The 20,487-nt window shown below is 35.8% G+C and overlaps 1 protein-coding gene across 1 annotated transcript in view; it reads right to left on the minus strand.

Annotated features, from left to right (window-relative positions):
- Positions 1-1,334: 1,334 nt before the first annotated feature.
- LOC149544650 (uncharacterized) overlaps positions 1,335-20,487 on the minus strand; it is a 28,412-nt gene continuing 9,259 nt past the window's right edge. Inside the window, exon 3 of the mRNA XM_089795232.1 lies at positions 1,335-1,655. The gene's annotated coding sequence lies outside the window, so the exon portion shown is untranslated. The remainder of the gene's footprint in view (positions 1,656-20,487) is intronic.

Below are 20,487 nucleotides of genomic sequence, written 5' to 3' on the forward strand. Positions count from 1 at the left end.
ACCATTTCCAAACTCCAAGCTAAGGATATTTACAAAGTTATCAATCACAATGAAGATATTATTAGTCATATTAATAACATTTGGTATACTGATCTGGACATTCCCGCCTGGAAGAAACATTTTGATTATCTCTGGAAAAGTTCTATTCATCCAAAAATTAAATGTTTTAAATGATTGCTTATTCTTAATAAGCTTCCTACTAGAAGCTCTTTTTCTGATACTGATTATTGCAGCATTTGCAGAGTCCCAAAAACGGGAAGACATATTTTATTTGATTGCAGTTTTGCTAAAGAGGTTTGGTTAATGTTTGGTATAGCTATTCCCTCTACCTTTAATATTTTTGAAATTATTACTGGTTTTATTTTTAATGCAAAAAAAGATGTTAACATGTTTTGGGAGATTCTCTCAGCTAACATTTTGTGGCAAATATGGAAGTGCAGAAATGAAGAAAGGTTTCAAAATATACCCAGGTTGCTTACTGAGTCTTTCCGAAGTCTCACTTATTTTAAAAAAATTTCGCAGGTCCAAATTACCATGAAATCCAACAAGTCAAAGTTTAAAGGGCTTCTTAAAGATGGTCATGATTTGTTCTTTGCTAATGAGGTAAAGAATGGGCACTTATGGAGGCAACATTTGGATACTATTCACATTTTTAATCAAACTATTAAGTTCATCAGCAAGGAGGTTAAGAGGACTCCCCATAACTTCACTGGCGAAATGAGCTACATGCTGAAACAAATTCAAGATCAGAAGAACATGGTATGGATGGAAGGCTCAATGGGTTGGATAGCATGGATGGATGTGTTTGAAGACGTGCTCCATTAACTCCTCCTTTTCTTTCCCTTTTCCCGGGTTGTTTGTATTTCCTCTCTTTCATTGTGAGGCTTGTCCTCTGATTTTCTGATACTTTGCAAATTTATTGTTTAATTTGAACTTCCTATACTTAATACAAAAAAAAAGAAAAATTAAAAATTCGTTTTAAAAATCATATATTTAACAATAATGACAAAAAAAAATATAGAAATACTTGTGTTAAATATAATTCATATTAAAAGAAATCATCAATCAAAGCCTAAAAATATTTATGTGAATCGATGTTTACAAATAAATAAAAAATGTTTCATTGAAATTCACTACTATACTAAATAATATATTTAATTATTATAAATTTAATGATATTTATAAATATACTTAACTTTTACAAATTCATTAATATTATAAACATAAAAAATACTCTATTAAAATAATTAAATTCAAGAAAATATAAATAATTGGAAATCTATATCAAATATTTTAAAATAACAAATTTTAATATAGAATAAAAAATAATAATATATTTTAAAAACACAACTCAAGATAATGCATTAATATAAAATTTAAAATGTGGAACAAATAAAAATCTTACAAAATGGCCAGCAAATAAAAATCTTAAAACCAAAACAAAAAGTAAAAGTAAGTAAATTTCTCAGAGACATAAAGCCCATTGACTTTGTCTAAAATTAATTTTAGAACTTGACCCTGCCCTTTGGCTGAAAGATGTTAAGCTTATTCATGTGTCCCTTGACAACTTGAAAAATCAATGTGTGGGTAAACCCTTTCCTCCCCGAACTGATGAATCCACTTAAGGAAGACACCTTAATGGCCAGTAGCTTACTCTGCAAAGGATCAATACAAAGGCCAAGCTTATCAGTTAACTCATATTCTACAAGAAATAAAATCATATTTAGAAGTACGTTAATTAGTTGACAGACTCGTATTTTGGACTTGCCAAACAACCTTTTGATGGCATACATGTCCCACATTTTTAAATAGGAAAAATACGGAATGAAACATCTTTTTTGCACCTGCAAACTTCTTTCTGGCACACAAAACAAATATGTAAGTGTACAAAAGATAATCTATTTCAGTTTTGTTTTGGATTTTGTAATTATCAGCTCAGAAAAGCAGGACAGATTAGCAACAAAGGCATCACTGTTGAGAATGTGGCAAAACATCTTCATTGCAGAAAATGGGAAATTGCTCAAATGAAATAACATCAATGTTTTGTGTCACATTTGAAGCAATGTTAATATTTGATGCATATCTATAATGTTTTGAGGAGAAAGCTATGATGCATTTACCAATTTTATCAAGAGGTCTATATAGGCCTTCAACATGTAGAATGTAATTAATGAGCTTCAGTTAGAATGCCATAAGTTATCCTGTAAATGATATCTTACATTCTCTGATATATAAACATCAATCATATTTACCATGGTCTTCCAAAGAATTCAAAAAAATCATGTTATATAATGGATAGTGTATTCTAAAGTTGCAGAATTATGTCTATTTTTGTACATCAATTTCATGCATAATACTTGACTGCACTGTCTGATATTCGTAAGGGCCTTCCATTCAAGGTTGCAAACCCTTGAGAGAGAATTGGTGGTTGATCTATGCTATCAAACAAACAAGCAAAAGCTATTAAAGACTTCAAGTTAAGAGGTCTAATTTACAGTTTGAAAACAGAGCAAGCAAATTTTTCAAATTCCTTTGGTCTTGCTATAGGATGATTTGTGATATGATCTGAAGTGTAGAAATCTTTTATTGCAAAGTGATTGAATTTCTCAATTCAATAGAATTGATTGCATACCACATTGTTAGTCAGGTGCTTGTGTACTCTATAGCCACTTGAACATTGCAGTTTTCTATTTTTGTCAAAGTCTAGATATTGAAGCGAAGCAATATCCACTACATGTATGAGTATAAATAAGCACTGCATATTTCTAAGTTGGTAATGCCCAAGTTGGAAGTAGTAGTTTTCCATTCATTATTTAGTATGTTGTTTCTGGGGATGACTGTGTTTTCCTTTCTTGCATTAACATTTCAGATCACACTCTCTGATCCATTATCAGGATGAAAAGTTCTGAAAGAAAAATACCAAGCTCCAAGATCACACTCATTTTTTGTTCATCTCTCAAGCAGTTGAAGCTCTTGTACTCTGTTTTCTTCAAAATTCTATAGAAATCCTTTTGTAATTCCTTAATTCTCAGGTTCTATTCCATTACTAATATTTGTTTTGCTTGCAATGTGATCTCAGCATTCTTACCCTGGGTACAGAGCTTTCTATTATGCTATTGCAACTTAGAGATATCCTCTTTAAAGCTTGCAACTGTTGAATATTAACCTCTGTTTCATCCCTCACTTTGGTGTTCTCTGTCACAAGACCATATGCCTCCCTTTACAATTGCTCTATGCGTGAATTATATTCAGATTAGAATTTTTCTTTAGCCTACCCTGTAGTTTCAACATTCTTCTCCTCATTTTTGTTTCAGTTTTGTGTTTTTGGCTTTGATGGCATCTAACCCCAGTTCCCTATCTCACAGACCACACTTTGCAATTCGTATATTTTGAAAGTAGTTCCTAGACCATATCTTCTTTTTCTTCCAATATGCATTCAGCTTTATTGATCTCCTCCTTCAGAATCTGTAGTGCCTTCACATTTATTGCCTCCATATGTTTTATTCCGCAACCTCACATTGCTTCAGGCCAAACTTGCAGCTTGTTCATAACACAGCCAAAGGACAAGTGACATGCTCTTGTAGCTTTTGTACTCCTTTTGCAGGTTGCCAACCTTTTTTAGTGATAACTTTGACGTGCTCTCCAATGATCTCATTTTCATTTTGTAGCCTTTCTCATATCTGATAAATTCTAGCTCCTTTTGCAAGTCATTCCTTCCAGTAGAAACTTTCATTTTTGTTCCTGTGTTTTGTATCCTCCAACTTGATGATTTCCAGCTCCTTTTGCAAAACAGTTTGCATAAGTGGTAAACATAAACAGTCTGTATGAGTAGTAAACAGTCTACGCCTCTCAATCTATACCAAGTGGTCAAACATGATTGATTTTTCCATACCATCATTGCAAAGATCCTTGAGCATCATGTAAGGTTGAGAATGCCACAAATATGAATTTAATGTGGAGGAAGGCACCAAACAATTGCATCTTGGAAACATCATTTGGTGGTGTTGCTAAAAGTCTAATCTTTCTATTCAGTTCTGATAGATTTAGATTCTAAGACTAATTCATTTTGCTGTATGAACCATGTTAGCTTCTCCCAATAGCAAAACTATAAGTAGCTTTTATTTTTTGAGAATTTTATAATATTCAAAGAAAAAAATTGATTGTGTCAGTCCATGAATTGACTGTCAATAATAAACACCGGGTACTTTAATACCGCTGATAGATAGATGTTGCCCTTACATGCATGGAATTGTGCTTCAAATGTATTACCAACAAACATTTAGCAATCCACCAACTGTGCTTTCAAATATAGTAACAACAATCGTTTATCAATCCAGCTGCTCAATGACTGGATTAAATAAAACTAATATCGTCTACATCTAAAAGAAATACCTTTGTAGTCCACTGACTGAAGCCACTCCCCATTGGCCAATTTCACTAAAATCCATCTCAACTAGATTGCGGGCATATGCAGAATAATAAAAATCTTCTGAACCCACATTAACCCCTATAAATTTGTCCAAAGCATTCACAATATCTTCAAAACAATATTTAAACCAGAACTGAAAAGGTAAATTTGGAAGTCTTACCCATAAAAGAATCTTATCAAAAGATTCAATGGCTAGGTTAAATGCTGAGTATCACAGTTTTAACAGCAGCACGAGCTTATCCTCCACCTCCAAATGGACTTGTCGAAATTAGATGAGGAAGGAATCAATTCTCTCTCTCTCTCACACACATATAGTCTCACTCACTCAAACATACGTAATGATGCCAAAATAAACTAAACATACCAAAAAAATGAAGAAATAATGGAAATAGAAAAAAAAATATATAATACTGTTGTCATATTCTAGTTTCCTGCATCAAGCAATGTCCACTAAGCTGCAAATATACCTGGCAACTCTGGAAACTAGTCAATGATTAATGACCTTAAGTTTTCCTTCTTGTTGCTATACTTACAGTGATGAAGGTTGAAGCTATTTATGATGCGAAATAAATATCACCATAGGTCATAGTGATTAGGCTTATCGCTAAGCGCAGGAGATGAAACTTTGTTACAGCGATAAGCGATGAGAAATGGACAATTGATGAAGTTATCGCCATAGGTCATAGTGATCAGGCTTATCACTAAGCGTAGGAGATGAAACTTTGTTACAGCGATCAGCGATGAGAAATGTCCATCGCCACAACCTTCAGCGATCATCAGCATGTTGAATGAGCAAAACTTAGTTATATCGATGGACAATAAAGTTATCACCATAGGTCATAGCGATGTGGAGATTGAGCTCGCGCTATGCAAAAGAGGGTATCATCCGGATTCAAAAGTAAGGCATTGTGGCGATGAGCGATGAAAATGAGACATCGGTATGTGTTATAGCGATAAACCAACAAGACACTATTTTCATTTCAGGAGTTTTCGAGCAAGAATATGAAGACCCTCCACAATCCCCCGAGATTTTCTGCAACGTTGTACAACATTGGTGTTCGGCATTTGAGCTCAAAGATGAACTGCTATTAATTATAAAAGGGTGGCAGAGCCCAACGAATGACATCTTGAGGTGTCGAAGAGCTGTAGTAATGGATAGATACAGCCAAGAACGTTGCCAGAGTCTTTTCTGATAGCTTATTAGATACACAAAGGTCAATATTAACAGACACATAGAGTTCAGCCCAATTATTGCTGCTGCCTTTTGTAACCGATAAATGCCTTCTTGCTGTGGGTCATTCTAGTAAAGAAGATGAATCAGTTCAGCTGTTTTTTGTAATGCTCCATCTCTGATTTCTATATGTATTCTTTTGAAAATCAATTAAAAGGTCAGCTAATTTTTGGTGTGAAGTACTTCATGTTGCAGAGACAAGATTGAATGTGTTTTATACCAATAATTTCCTGTGCCATTGCATGTGTGAATTTGAATCTCTTTGAATTTAGATTAAGATCGATGAACAAACATAGTTTCGTTTCTTTATTTTAATACAACGAACTGAAGGCAATCAGAGTATTGCTTGGGGTTGAGGGAGAAATCTTTGTGTGGTGTTTAACGTTCGATTCATTTGCATTTTAAATTTGATCATTTCATTTTGCATCTCAAACTTTATTGCATTACCAAAGCCGGGGAGTCATAGGATGTTTGAATTTTTGGGATTGGCTAGGTTCAAGATCTAAAACTCCCTGCCTTACTTAGTTCTATCTAGGGCTGGCTTGGTTTTCCTCTTCCGTTCTCAGGTCAAGAACATGCCCAATTAGTTTAGGAACTAAACAAATTCATTAAATAGCATTCATAAGGGAGTTGTACCTTTCAATTCAGAGGAAAACTATCAACCTGATGATGGATTATCGAACTGTTGGTAGATGATTGTCTCTTGCAAGTTTGGGCATTCGAGAATTTATAAAAAAAGGACAATTTGTTTACCAACAAATACAAAAGAGAAAGCAAAGGCATAAGGAAATCATGAGAAGAAAACATTTATATAAACATACAAAAGGGAAAAACATGTAGAAAAGAAATAAAAAAGGAGAGAAAATACAAAGGGGAACGATTAACCAAGAGAAATGCAAAAAGGGGAACAATCAACAATGGTTTCCTGTAACCATGTTTCATATGAAGTCATCTTGCCACGTACACTTGTATGACTTCAATTTAGAACGCACACAATTGTAGCCACTGCGTCTCCCCAACCATAATAATTCACAAATTTTATAAGTCCTTAGAGGAATAGTTGATTCTCATCTCTATTGTTACCCTATGTTTACTTGTACAGGATCTCAGAGGAGTTCACCATCACCAATCCCTCTTGTTGCCTCTTGAATATATACATAAGTAATGAGTCAATAGTTGAACCAATAAGTTTCTTTACAAAAAGCAATAAGTTTCTTTACAAACTTACCTTGAAATTGAAAATCCAAAGTCCCCATTAAAATCTCAATATATAACAATAATCAGAAGTAATTTAACATGACACGCCAAAAATAATCTAGAAGCAAAGGTAGAAGATAGAAGTAAAGATTTTCAGGATGAAACGAGGAGAGATGGAGGTGCCCTAGCTTGGTTGCAGGTTTGCATACATGGGTTCTATGGAAGCGTTTCAGCTTATAGTGGGTGTTGTTTTTGTTTGGCATTCTTTTCTTGGTTTTAATCTTTGCATGGCAGATCTCTGTGGCATCAATTGTCGATCTTTCTTGCATGGACAAGGCTCATAATGGGTCCTCTTCAAGCATGCATGCTCAACAAGCGGATACATTTTATACGAGTGTTGGCCCTAATATGAAGAAGATTAATGGGTGTCTTCCTAGAGCCCAGGATCTCCTAGTTTTGGTCATTCCTCCTGATTTGATCAAAGAAGATGTCTCATATTGGAGTAGGCATGCTCTAATCTATAAATTTCTTGGTATTCGTATTCCTTTTTCCACTCATGAGGCTTGGATCCGACGTCCCTGGCAGATTGAAGGAGATATGGACATTATGTTTGCGGCAAATAGCTATTTTATGGTTATTTTCTTGAATATTGCAGATCACAATAGAGTTTTGGAAGGTGGCCCGTATTTTTATAATCAAGTTGGATTATTTATTAAGCCATCACATGCAGGTTTTAATTCAGCTGAAGAGCTGCCTTCTCAAGTTCCTCTTTGGGTCCGTCTACCTCACCTCCCCCTGAAGTTTTGGCGAGAAGACATTTTACATAAAATTCCTAGTCTCCTGGGAAAGTCTGCGGCAGTTGCTACACAAACCCTTGATAAAAAAATGGTGTCTTTTGGCCAGATTTGTGTTGAGATAGATCTCAATAATCCCCTTTCGAATTCGATGGAAATTTGTTTGGGATCTTCATCATGGATTTAGCAGTTAGATTATGAATCTCTACCTTTTCGATGTTAGTTTTGTCATGAATATGGTCATCTCCTACGACATTGCCCTAAAGTTCATAAGGATGTTCATTCCCCTTCTTCGGCACCTCCTCCTCTAGGTAAAGAGGACAAAGTGAAAGCTCCCATGATGGCTGAACCTCAGGGAAAGGACAAGGAAGGATTTGTACCTGTTAAAACTAAGGCTAAAGGATGCGGTCAAAAGAGGCCATTCAAGGATAGACAAACAAATGGAAGCTTTAACAAGTTTTGGGGTGCTAGAGAATTTAGCTTTGGAAGAAGGGGTCCCACATGTGGTCACTTCTAATTGTGTTGAGGTCAGTATGGAGGTTGTACCAGCTCTTGAACTAGAACCAGTTCAAGCTATTCAGGAACAACAAGTGGCTTAGGCGACTTTAACTAATTCCATAGAGGATGACATCATATTGGCTGATTTAGCTAGAGAAGTTTTGGTTTCATCTCAAAATAATAAGGGTTCATCTCATAGATTGGGAGTGCAACAACGATCCCTTAAGAAAAGTCCCACTAATAGCTCCTCAAAAGGATGGAAGACAGATCTTGAAAAAATAAAAATGACTGGAGATCTATTGGTGGAATCTGGGTTCTGGAGATCTGTTGGTGGAATATGGGTTTGTTAAACCTATTGATGCTCACTTTTCTCAAACCCCTCAATGATCATTCTCTCTTGGAATCTGAGGGGTTTGAATAGCACCTGTCGTCAAAAAGCTATTCATGATTTGATTGCAATTCATTCTCCAGATGTCTTTGTGTTCAAGAGACTAAGGTTTCTGTTGAGGTTATGCATCAGCTTGCTCCATGCATTTGGTATGCTGGCCACTATCAAAGTATTGGTTCGCAAGGGAATTCTGGAGGTTTGGCTCTGTTCTGTGACCCTCGTAAGATTTCTCGCCTTTGGTGGATTTTTAGTCATTACTCAATCTCTATGGTGGCTATTGCCTTGGACTCTAGTGAGACTATTCTTGTGACAAATGTTTATGCCCCTATTGACATTTGTGGGAAGATTCATCTTTGGGATCACATTAGGTATGTGTGTTCTTGTGCTCCTTATTTTCCTTGGATTTTAGGAGGTGATTTTAATTCTATTTTAAGTCTTGAGAAGAAAAGAGGAGGTTGGGCTAGGCTTGGCCCTGCTTCTAATGTTTTTCAAGCCCAGGTGGATGTTCTTTCTGTTATTGATGTTAAGCCTTCTAATGGGGTTTTCACTTGGAATAATAGACGGAGTAATCAAGAAGCTATTTCAGAATGTTTGGATAGGCTTCTTGTTTCTAGTTATTGGGTTAGTAGTGGCCTAATTACGAGTTATGAAATTCTTGATTGGAGAGGTTCTAATCATTGGTCGATTAAGTTCTCTTCTTCTCCTATTGCACTCCCTAGGAAGCCTTCTTTTAGATTCCAGCTTATGTGGCTCCGAGACTCGTCCCTTTATGATCTAGTGGCTAAGTGGTGGAGAGAGGGTGGCCCAACTTATGGCATGGCTATGTTTGTCTTTGAGACGAAACTAAAATATATCAAATATCATCTTAAGAGATGGAATACTTCTTGCTTTGGAAACCTTCAATCTAGAAAGAGGAATGCTCTAGATCATCTTGCAGTGATTACTCGCCAAATCAGGGACTCAGGGCTTACAGAGGCTCTTGGCAAGGCAGAATCTGAGGCTATGCGAGATGTGGAAGAATAGGAACTTCGGTAAGAGATTTACTAGAAGTAAAAGGCTCGCATTGATTGGTTGCAAGAAGGGGATAGAAATACTGCTTTCTTTCATCATTATGTTCAAGCTCATCATAATAAAAGGTATATTTCTTCTCTTGTTACTATGAAAGGCTTAAGATTTCTTCTCAGTCTACTATGACCAAGGAAGCCCTTCACTTTTATTCTAAACTTTTTTATTGAAGATTCTCAACCTACAGCTGAGGAGGATAACTTAATTCTTTCGTGCATTCCTTCTCTTATCACCAATGCTATGAATTGTTCTCTTCTTCATGCAATTTTGATATTTGAACTTGAAGAGGTTATGTTTGGGATGAATAAAGGTAAAGCTCCAGGCCCAGATGGCTTCCCTGTGGAATTCTTTCAAGAATTTTGGGAAATTATTAATATGGATCTTTTGGAAGTGGTTAAGGAATCCCTTCAGAATAAACAAATGCTTCGTACATTGAACTATACTTTATTGACTCTTATCCCTAAGAAAGAAGGAGTTGACAATCTTGACTCCTGTCGTCCCATTGCTCTTTGTAATGTTGTGTACAAAATTATCACCAAATTGATTGTTGATAGACTCAAGATATGCGTTCTGGTTGTGCTTTCAGAGGAACAAGGCGGTTTTGTGGCTGGTAAGCAAATTCTTAATGGAATTGTTATTGTTTCTGAAGTTATTTACTCTATGCATCTATCAAACAAGCGAGCTATGTTCATTAAGTTGGATATGGCTAAGGCTTATGATAGAGTCAAATGGAGTTTTCTCCAAAAGATCCTCATGGCCTTTGGTTTCTACCAACAGTGGGTGAATTGGATTATGAGTTGTGTTACTTCAGCTTTTTTTTCTGTTCTAATGAATGGTGTTCCTTTAGAGCCCTTTGCTGCCTCTAGAGAACTTCGTCAAGGGGATCCTATTTCACCTTATCTCTTTATCATTCTAGCTGAGGGTTTCGACTACTTTCTTAAGCTTCATGTTCACCAGGGTTTGATTCATGCGTGGAAATGGGGTGCTCACTTGCCTCGTATTTTACATCTTCAGTTTGTGGATGATACTTCATTTATGGGACAAGCCCCTCTTCAGGAAGCTACTTCTTTTAGGTATGCTTTGGATGTGTATCTTGCAACTTCAAGACAGAAAGTTAATGAGAACAAATCCTCCAAATTTTTTTCAATACTCCCCAGGCTATTCAGAGGCATATTGTTGCTATTATGAGGTTTCAGATTGGGTCTCTTCCCTTTGTTTCTTTAGGTATTCCTCTTACTATTGGTAGATATCCTAGATCTTCCTAGCAAGTTTTGCTTGATAAACTGCAGCAAAAGGTTAATCATTGGACTCATCGATGGCTATCAACTATTGCTCACTTAACTCTATTAAAATCAATTATTCAAGCCTTTCCTATTTACAGGTGTTTTGTTCAGGCTGCTCCAATGTATTTTCTTCAAGAATTTGGTGCTCTGTCCTGTCAATTCCTTTAGAGTTGGAACCTTTCAACTTCAAAATGGACTCTGGTAAAATGGGAAACAGTGTGTAGACCTCAGAAGTTGGGTGGTCTTAGCTTACGATCAGCTATTTTAAATGGACAAGTTCTCGCTGCAAAACTTTATTGGCGTTGGTGTCCTAACCAACATCAACTTTGGGCTCGTATTCTCACCCATAAACATTTTCCAGATATTGATGTGGTTGAAGTTCACTGCTTTCCTCTGGAAGGGAGAGGATCAATGATTTGGAATACGCTAAAGTTTGGAGCTCAGTTGGTTAAGGATGGTCTCTTTTGGATTTGTCATTCTGGATTCCAAGCTTTATGTTGGCTTGACTCTTGGGATGGGCACCCTCCTATTCTTACCACTCATCCTCAGCTACATGTCCTCTATATAAATTTTAGTGCTGCTGGTTGGGACAAAGTTAATTTTTATAAGATAGGGTATGTTAGAGGTTTGGTTCCTTCCTTTCGTTGGAAACACCCTTCTGAATGGCCTCCAAGAGGATATGAGGATGATAGGAAGGAGTTGTTTCAGATTTTGCAGTCTCGTGAGTGTACTACTTTGGTTGGTAATGATGTTCTTGCTTAGGACAGCAAAGATTTGTCTGAAAAAATTTTAGTGTCTGCAGGATACATTGAGCTTCTTCGGCAGACGTTGGGGGACATTCAGATGCCTTGGTGGAAGCAAGTCTAGTACAAGTTTTCTTGGTCCAAATGTAATTTTTTATGTGGTTGGTGGTCCATAGCCGATGTCTTACATGAAATAATTTATGCAAGCGTGGCTTCCAAGGACCCTCCATGTGTGTTCTATGCCAAAATAGTGAAGAAAATATCTCTCATCTCTTTTTCCATTTCTCTTTGAGTAGACATATTTGGCACTCTTGGTGGAATGTGTGGACCCAATCATGTTGGCATGTTTCCTCACTGGCAAAATTCTTTGCTCACTGGGGTAAGGCTCCTGTCAAGACTTTCTTTTTTCAAGTTGCCTAGACTCTTGCACCCTCCTTTATTATTTGGCATATCTGGTTGGAAAGGAATCGTCGTATCTTTAAGGATGAGTTTTTAGAGGTTTTTCACTTATGGTGGAAAATTCTCCATTGTTTGCAGGAAACTATTTCTGCAAAATGTGACACTTCTGAGGCCATGGAACCAGGGGAGGATATTTTCAAAGCTCATCTGAATATACCCCCCCTCACATGGAAATCTGCTAAGAACGATGTGTAGACATCCCTTGTAAAAGATAAATCGGGTCGAGAAGTGGAGTGCCCCCCCCCCCCCCAGCAGGGTATTCTTAAAATCAACACAGATGGATTTTCCAAGGGAAATCCTGGCCCTACTGGCATTAGTGGTGTTGGTAGACATAGTAAGGGAGATATCCAGTTTGTGTTTTCTATTTATAAAGGTCTTCAAACTAACAACCTGATGAAGGCCATAGCTATTTTGTATGATGTGAAGAATGCTTGTGACCTTGTTTGGAGAAGGCTTATCTGTGAATCTGATTTACAAGTGGTGATACATCTATTGAATCAGCAACATTTTGAAGTTTTTAGTTGGAAGTTAGCTTTGATTGTGGACCAGATTCATAATTTATCTACTTCTTTACAGTCTATTACTTTCACTCATATTCCCAAGGAATGGAATAGTGTTGTTGATTGTTTGGCGAAGTCGGCTTCTGACCATATGTGTAATTGGAACATTGTTGAGTCCAATGGGCTTGTCCCATCACCTTGATCACTTGGTTGATCTTGACAGGGCTATCTGATGGCCTTTCTCTATTTGTATTTGTTTATCTTTCAGCTTGAATAAATTTTCAGCCCTCCTTTACTTAAAAAGAAGTGATTTAACATTTTAGGCATGTTGCTGATCATTGCCAGACTCCATTCAATAAGAGTAGAACAAAAATATTATATCAGATTTCATTTCCGTTAAAAAGTCAAAGGAGATATGTTTAACAAAATTTGGAACTCTATAGATTTTGCAAATATCAACCTCTTTATTCATAAATTTGGTAAGGAAATCTTTGGAGAAGCCACCTCAAACAGGCATTTTCTTGGCTCTATAACATTCTTCCAATAAAAACAAATAATATCATGCCAAGAATTTTTTGAGAGAAATATTCTAATAGTAATTAAGCCCATAGGCTTGCTCCTGTAAATGTTAATAGGATCTCTGATAGAGATCAGTAGAACAGAGTTATTTATCAATAATTCAGATTTGCTATGGCAATAATCTGATATAGTATACTGATTATTTCCTTCAAACAGTAATCTATAAATACTGACCAACTTCAATTAAATATTCTGATAAATACGACTTTAATGTTACTGCTGTATGTATTGATGACAGTTATCAAATAATGTTACTGCTGCTTTCACCGATCGCTGAAGGAGAAGATATATTGCCTTTGTAATTGATTTACCAACCCATCAGCGATCATGTTATATATGATGGTGTAGGGTCATGTTCCTATGTGGATCATGACCTCAGTCTATGTGCATTCCTATTGTCCACGTTCCTGTGTAGGTTACATGCATGCAACTTCCGCTAGCTATATACGTGACTCCAGTTGAAGAATGTTTTTCTTCGTGAAGACAGAAGAAATCATGCCATCTCGAAGATTTTCCCTTGAGAGTGTCGACAAGGAGGTTCTGTCTGCAGAGAGCACCTGCTACAAGAGGATCATATTGTGATTATACATGTTTATAATGATATATCTGATCCCCTGCAGAAGAAACTTTGGGAAGATTAAGGGTCAAGTAAGTGTTGCATTTTTGTAAAATTTTGTTTGAAAATTTGTGTGTGAGATGCACAGATTTGGAACTTTTGTTTGCTTTGTGGCAGCCCTAATTCCTCTGAGCGAGTTCAGAGAGGCTAATTTGATGCAACAGTATGGAATTATCCCCGATCCTGAGGTTTCAAGCATACCGGATATTGTGGCAAGGCAAAAAGAGTTAGTTTACATTCTTTCTTCAAAATGCAGGTTCAATTTGGTTTAGGACATTAACACTTGTTAAAGATTTATTATATCGTGGGATTATAGTCAAGAAATGCAACTTGTGATAAGAAATGTTCCTTTCAACATTGTGATTCAAGAAATGCATCATGTGATAAGAAATGTTCTTTTTGAAATTGTTATCCAATTCTGCTTTATATGCAGTCATAAATTACTGAAAAAAATCTTATTTGATGGTTTCAATTACATTTCACCATAAGAAATGCATTTTTTTTAAAAATGTTCTCTTCAGATTTGAGATCATATGGAAGATTGGCTAACCACACAGTTTTGTTATGAAGAAGAGCTTTGGTCATTTTTGGGATGTTTTTTGGAATTAAATTGGCAAATTCTTTCAACTCTATTCCATTGGTTCAAGTTCAAGTTATTATTACCATTTTAAAAAACTTTAAAAAATAGTGATTAGATTGTGCTTTCTATCAGCGATCAAAGAGTTTTACATATTTTGTCTTTTTTTGAAGCTGAACTTTATAGCTAGATGAGGACAAATCAACTCCAAGGTTAAAAATAAACACATTATTTAACTTTTATAATTTAATTAGATAAGTGTCAATAAGTGGCATGCTTATTTGTCTTCTAAATTATATATGTGACCATATTTGTTAATTAATCTATTGGAAAATAAACATTGAAAAGAACATTAAGAAATATAACTTTGAAGTTCTCCTGAAGGAGCCAAATTTACTCCCAAATTCTCCATTATATACAATACCAAAACCACAATATTTTCAGCATTTCCTAATTCCTTTTATCATCTAGTGTAGAGGATAAATTCCCTATTTATACAAGAGAAAGATGTGTTTATCTCATTGCATGCAGGTAATTGTGCAACCCTAGTTCAGTTTAACATATCACCTTTGGTCATCATTCATTTTGTTGAAGTTGCCCCCCTCCTCCCCCACCACACCCAAAAAAAAAGTGGTTCGCAGACAAAGTATCACCAACTCTTCAACACAGCCATATGGATTCTTCTTAAAAAAGGCACTGACATTTCTGCATGTGTGAGAAGGCTGGCAGGCTAGTACAGTCATCAGCAGATGCAGGGAAAGGGGACTGATATGATCGTGGTGGAAAATCAAATCACGGACACATAAACACCATAAATAAGATAGCTTCCATCCCATTGAGTTGAAAATGAGAGCAGGATGGAAATTATGGGTGTGAATATCAATACCATATTACAACCTATATGGGTCATTCTGCTGGAGTCAATATATGGGATAGACTTTCAATCTATTAAACTCATTGATTAATGTGGAGATGCTACTTTAGGGAATCAGTTGTTTCATTCACTGCAGAGGTTGAAAGAAAATACATTGAATAAAAGGAGATTGAACCAACTTCTTTTATGTAACAAGCATTATCTAGTATTGGAAAATCAATTGAGCATATCTTATGCATACTAGCGTATCTTTCATCAAATCGAGAGGGAAGAAAAGAAGGTGCAGTCAACATTATATTAAGGTTGATGTGGCACTAATAAGCACTGAGATGTCAGATCAAAGCTTTGGGGCAAGCAGCACCAGAAGGCTAATGATGCATGCTTGGATAGAAGACACATTGAGGAAAACCCATTGATCTCTCTTTGGCAAACAAACTGTTATGACTTGAGAACATATACATTTGTATGGGCAACTATACGCTATGGTGAACGATTGCGAAATCACCATGGCTCGTAGCATTCTGTCATTCAATTAAACTGCATCCCATACTGACTGGTTTTTCGTGGGCCACCTAAAAGTGGGTTTGGATACGAGGTGCTTTCAAACTATAATTTAAAAGATCTTCATTGCATCTATTGGGAAAACGTGGAGACTAATACGGAGACACTATTCTGAACTTTGAGAAAGCAATCAAAGACATGAGGCACACTTGCAATGAAAGATAAAGAGTCAACATATAGAGTTGAATAATCATAAAGCCACGAAAAGGCACTGGAGTGAGTTCTTTGAAGTCAGGCCTGAGAAAATACTGCAGACAAAATATTCTTGTTCCTCATATTTGATCCTTAGATTTCAAAGTTTATTTCCATCTATTATAGTTGCTTTCTGTGATCTCTCATCCGTTTTCACTTTGGATCATGGAAATAAAGATCGATCCTTATCATGAATATCGATAGGTTATTCAAATCAAGGAAATCCTGCAAAGTTTGTTTAGAAAGGAATCTATTCCAAGCACTTATTCCAATAAATCAAGAAAATCGTGAATGAAAATTTCAATAAATATAGCTATCAGATGTCGCAATAGATTATCAACTACAAAGAATTGTCATGATCATGACATGCAAAGGAGAGATTAAATGGTTGATAGTATTACATCCCAATTTCTGACCTAATTTAAAATATAGCCGTTGAGGTTCACATGAAATCAGTTATGTAAAATTTGTTATAATGTTGTGAAATAGTAAGATAGTCATTATAATTATTTATCATGAATTCATGGAATTGAATAGGTGGTGAGCCATTATGATTATTTATGATTAAATAACTCGTTATGGTAATATGATTTAATTGCAAAGAATTTCCTTGTAGGAAGCATGTTGACGGGGTGGAAGCATTGTCAAAAAAGAATTATGTACAGGAGCATCACCATCACTTGGCAAATGGATTGAGGACCTAGCGACTTGAACATCAGGATACAATCAATGAAACCGCATGAGCTATTAAATAAATAGTTTAAAACATAAAATAATTTAATTGAATTATAAAACATACCTCAAAGGATTTAATATGATCTTTCAGATTAATATTATAATAAATATATCTATATACATACATATAGATATAAAAAATGAAATGGCACCATTATATTATAAAAATTTACTAAAGTGATGTCACCCCATTAATATATTTACATGTACAAATATAAATATAAAATTATAATAATATTCAAAATATAATAACATTCGAATTATAATAATATTTGAATTATAACCTTCCAACTCTTTTTCCATCTTTATTTTTCCCTTGTTTATAACCAATTAAACACTTGGCGTATTAAATTGACAATAATCTTTAAGGTTGCGGAAGCCAAGAAGTCCTGATCACTCTCCTTATATTTGTCATGTGTTTAGTAGAATAACATATATTCACAACCGAACTCCTATATGCAGCGACTTACATCTTACCAGGATCTTTCGCCTTTATCATTCCCAATTTCATATTTCTTTTGTGACAAAATTATCATTTTAAAACCCTTGTTCAATCAATACATTTTCTGCACCTTGTTGTACAAGTGTTCTAGCTGAGAATCAGAGATCATGTGCATTGAAGTGACGTTTCAAGCAACTAGAGGGAAGCTGATTCAAATCGATTTACCAACTTCAAACAAATTCAAAATTTATGCCAGGTCATGTGTTAATCATTTCAGATTGTGATATTCCAATGTTTTAAAATCGACCTTCCATAGCAGCTGGCTAGGCTTAGAGACTTCTTTCATTTCCAAGAATAAGTTATAAGCTTATTGAATATTCCATGACATTGTTATTGATTTTTCTTCTTAACTTTCATAACATCCAAAATCATCATACAAAAAGATGAATAGTATCTCTTAAGAGAGAGCTTTCTAAGTGCAATAAAACCTGGATGAATTATACTATATGGAAAATAGAATACAATAATATTTCAAATAGTCTCAAGAACATATTTCTTTTAGTCACAATTCGTGATAAGATATGCTAATCAATGAATCCTTTTAGAATCTATGCAAAGAGCAGATTGCTCAGAATTTTCCAAACACCTAGAATTCACCGATTGTATAGCCACATAGGGTGAAGAGGAAAAATGAATTTGCAAGAACGTAGAAGAGAAATCAGATATGATTAAATTAATTAATTAAACAATAAATTCGGCAATCTTTAAGAATATCTTTTTCAAATCATAGCTAGAATATATATATTATTCATGAATTAGTTGGAAATCAATAGACAGAGTCGATTGCTCTAAGATCCGAGCACCTAGGATTCATTGGCTGTATAGCCATGAAAAAAGTGAAGAGGTGAGATGGAGTCTGCAATGACATAGAAATAAATGTCAAAAATGATACATTAAATCTAGAATAATATCATTTAATAGTTCATGCATGATCATGTTTATTGTATTTTCTTGCTGTCATGCTTAGTGGATGACAAGATGTTCCATGTCTATTCCGGGTAGGAAGGGCCTTTCTCGTCAGAGATTGTGTGGGGATAAGTTATGGTCCAAAGTTGGGTGCTTAAGCACCTGACAATGTTTCACCTCTCCACAAGTTGTCAAACGTGCAACAAACAAAGACAAGCTACGCATTCAAATGTTTGTCAGAAACAAGGATTTTTACTTTATGATGTATATTCAAGTAGAAGGTTATTCAAATGTGAAGTTTCATTTTGAGCAATGCGAGATATTCAAATGTAAACTAGGCTTCCGAGTATGATGTTTGTTAAATATGATGAGGAAAATAAATATGTTCCATGTATCCATGGCAAGGAATTAAGCATATCATTTTCGAGATCAAATTGATGAGTGGGATTTACTCATGATGAGTCGTAAAGATTTTGAATTAGAGATAGTCAAATCTTTGTGATAAAACCGAATACAAGTTAATCATTGATTCAAAATGCCTTAACATTAATGGATTTGTAAGAGAGCTTGATTGAAATTGAGTTTCTAATGTCATTAAGAGGATGTGTTTTACATCATATATGTGACGCGGCATATAATTGAAATTCCATCAATTAATGCTCAGAACGGAGACATTGCTGCACATTCCTCCGTCTTAGTTTTATATTATCCTCTTAGCACTAGAAGCGAAACTAAAATGATTTCAAATACTTAAGGAAGACAGTATTATGGGCATTTGTTTGTGATAAGATGGACCTCTTTTTAACGTCATTTTCTGGAAAAAGACCATATACAAATCGCTGCCCACAGCGTCCCCTTTTGCTCACTTGTATTTCGCTGCCACTAATAGGGAGAAAGGAGACGATGGAGGATGGGAGGGCCAAATGCTGCCAGTTGTGAGAGAAAAGGGAGGCATGAGCACGGCTTTGTTTTAGTTTGTAGAAGACTAAATTGCAGGTTTGAGTATGCTCCATATAGGAGATTAGTAACATGTGATTGGAAAAACCTTAAGGCATGAGCAATGTTGGAGGAAAAGCCAAAGGGTGGAGCAATGAATTCAAAGCCTAGTTACTGTCGGTTTTAACAACTTCATAACATTCAAGATCGTCTCCAATTTGGCATAACTGCGTGGGTGTTAGTGGTGGTAACTCCACTTGCCTGACCACTACACAATAGCCAGTTTGCTCGGCTTTCCCATCATGCACTCAAGCTATGTCTGAAACGTAGGTTGGAGGGATGAAGTGATTGTACCTTGCAGTAGGCCTATACCATCAGCTGAGGATCCAAGTCATTTTAGCATATAAGGGATTCAAATAACTCACTAAGGAATTGGCCCTACAGCATGATGGCTAGTGGAGCTTGTGCAAAGCCGTTTAATTACTCAACATAATGAGCTTGACATTAGGATGTACATGCACATTGTTCCAAAACTTTACCTGAAACAACTTATCGTGGATGGCCATGCCAACTGGCACGAAAATTGGTTATTTTGAATGAAACCACAAATGCCCAAACCAGAGGAAATGATGTCACGATGGACAGGTGGCACTCAATCGCAGCACCACAGCAAAAACTGTGCGGTTAGGCCTTACCGAGCGATGGCACGAAACCGCCAATTAACCATCATTCGCAATGTCACCAACATTAAATGTTAAGTTGAAAATTCGATGCGACCATGTGAAAATGCTTATTTCATAGCGTCGCAAGCCTTAACCGCGTTTAACCAAATAAAGTCGTGAAGCCGCGATACGAGGTCAAGCGCATGGCCGTAGGAGTTAAGGTTAAGACCTGCGAGCTCACGAAATTGCGACACGTAGCGATGGTCAATGAGGTGGCAATGATGCAACAAGAGTCAACCAATCACGTGCTAACACGTGGCAATCAACCAAGAGGGTTGACCCAAATAGAAAAAAGGGAAAATATCAAATTCAAGAAAATATCATTTTTTATCATTTTTTCTTAAAATTTTGAACATGCAGGGCAAAGCTTTGAAATTTTAAATGTTTTTAAGATTTTTCTATAGTTTAAACTGTAGACTATTTTAAATTTTTCATTTTAACGTTATGATCTTGAGTTGGGGCCTAAAACCTCGAATGAGCACCAGAGGGGCATTTTTCATCAGAAATATGTAGTGCAGAATACCGTCGGAACTAGGAGAAGATGAGCTATCCAGTTATGGAATCAAAAAATGCACAGGTATTTACTGGTGTGAGATGCAAGCAGATTTGCAAAATGGGGGGTATTGTCAGCAGAAGGAGTAGTTTTCATGATTAAGTTTCAAAATTAGTTGGAAAGCAGGCAATGAGGTTTGTTGACTCC

This window comes from Cupressus sempervirens, chromosome 8 (genome assembly GCF_028749045.1).
Source record: "Cupressus sempervirens isolate cs-2001-9-10 chromosome 8, ASM2874904v1, whole genome shotgun sequence".
NCBI lineage: Eukaryota > Viridiplantae > Streptophyta > Pinopsida > Cupressales > Cupressaceae > Cupressus > Cupressus sempervirens.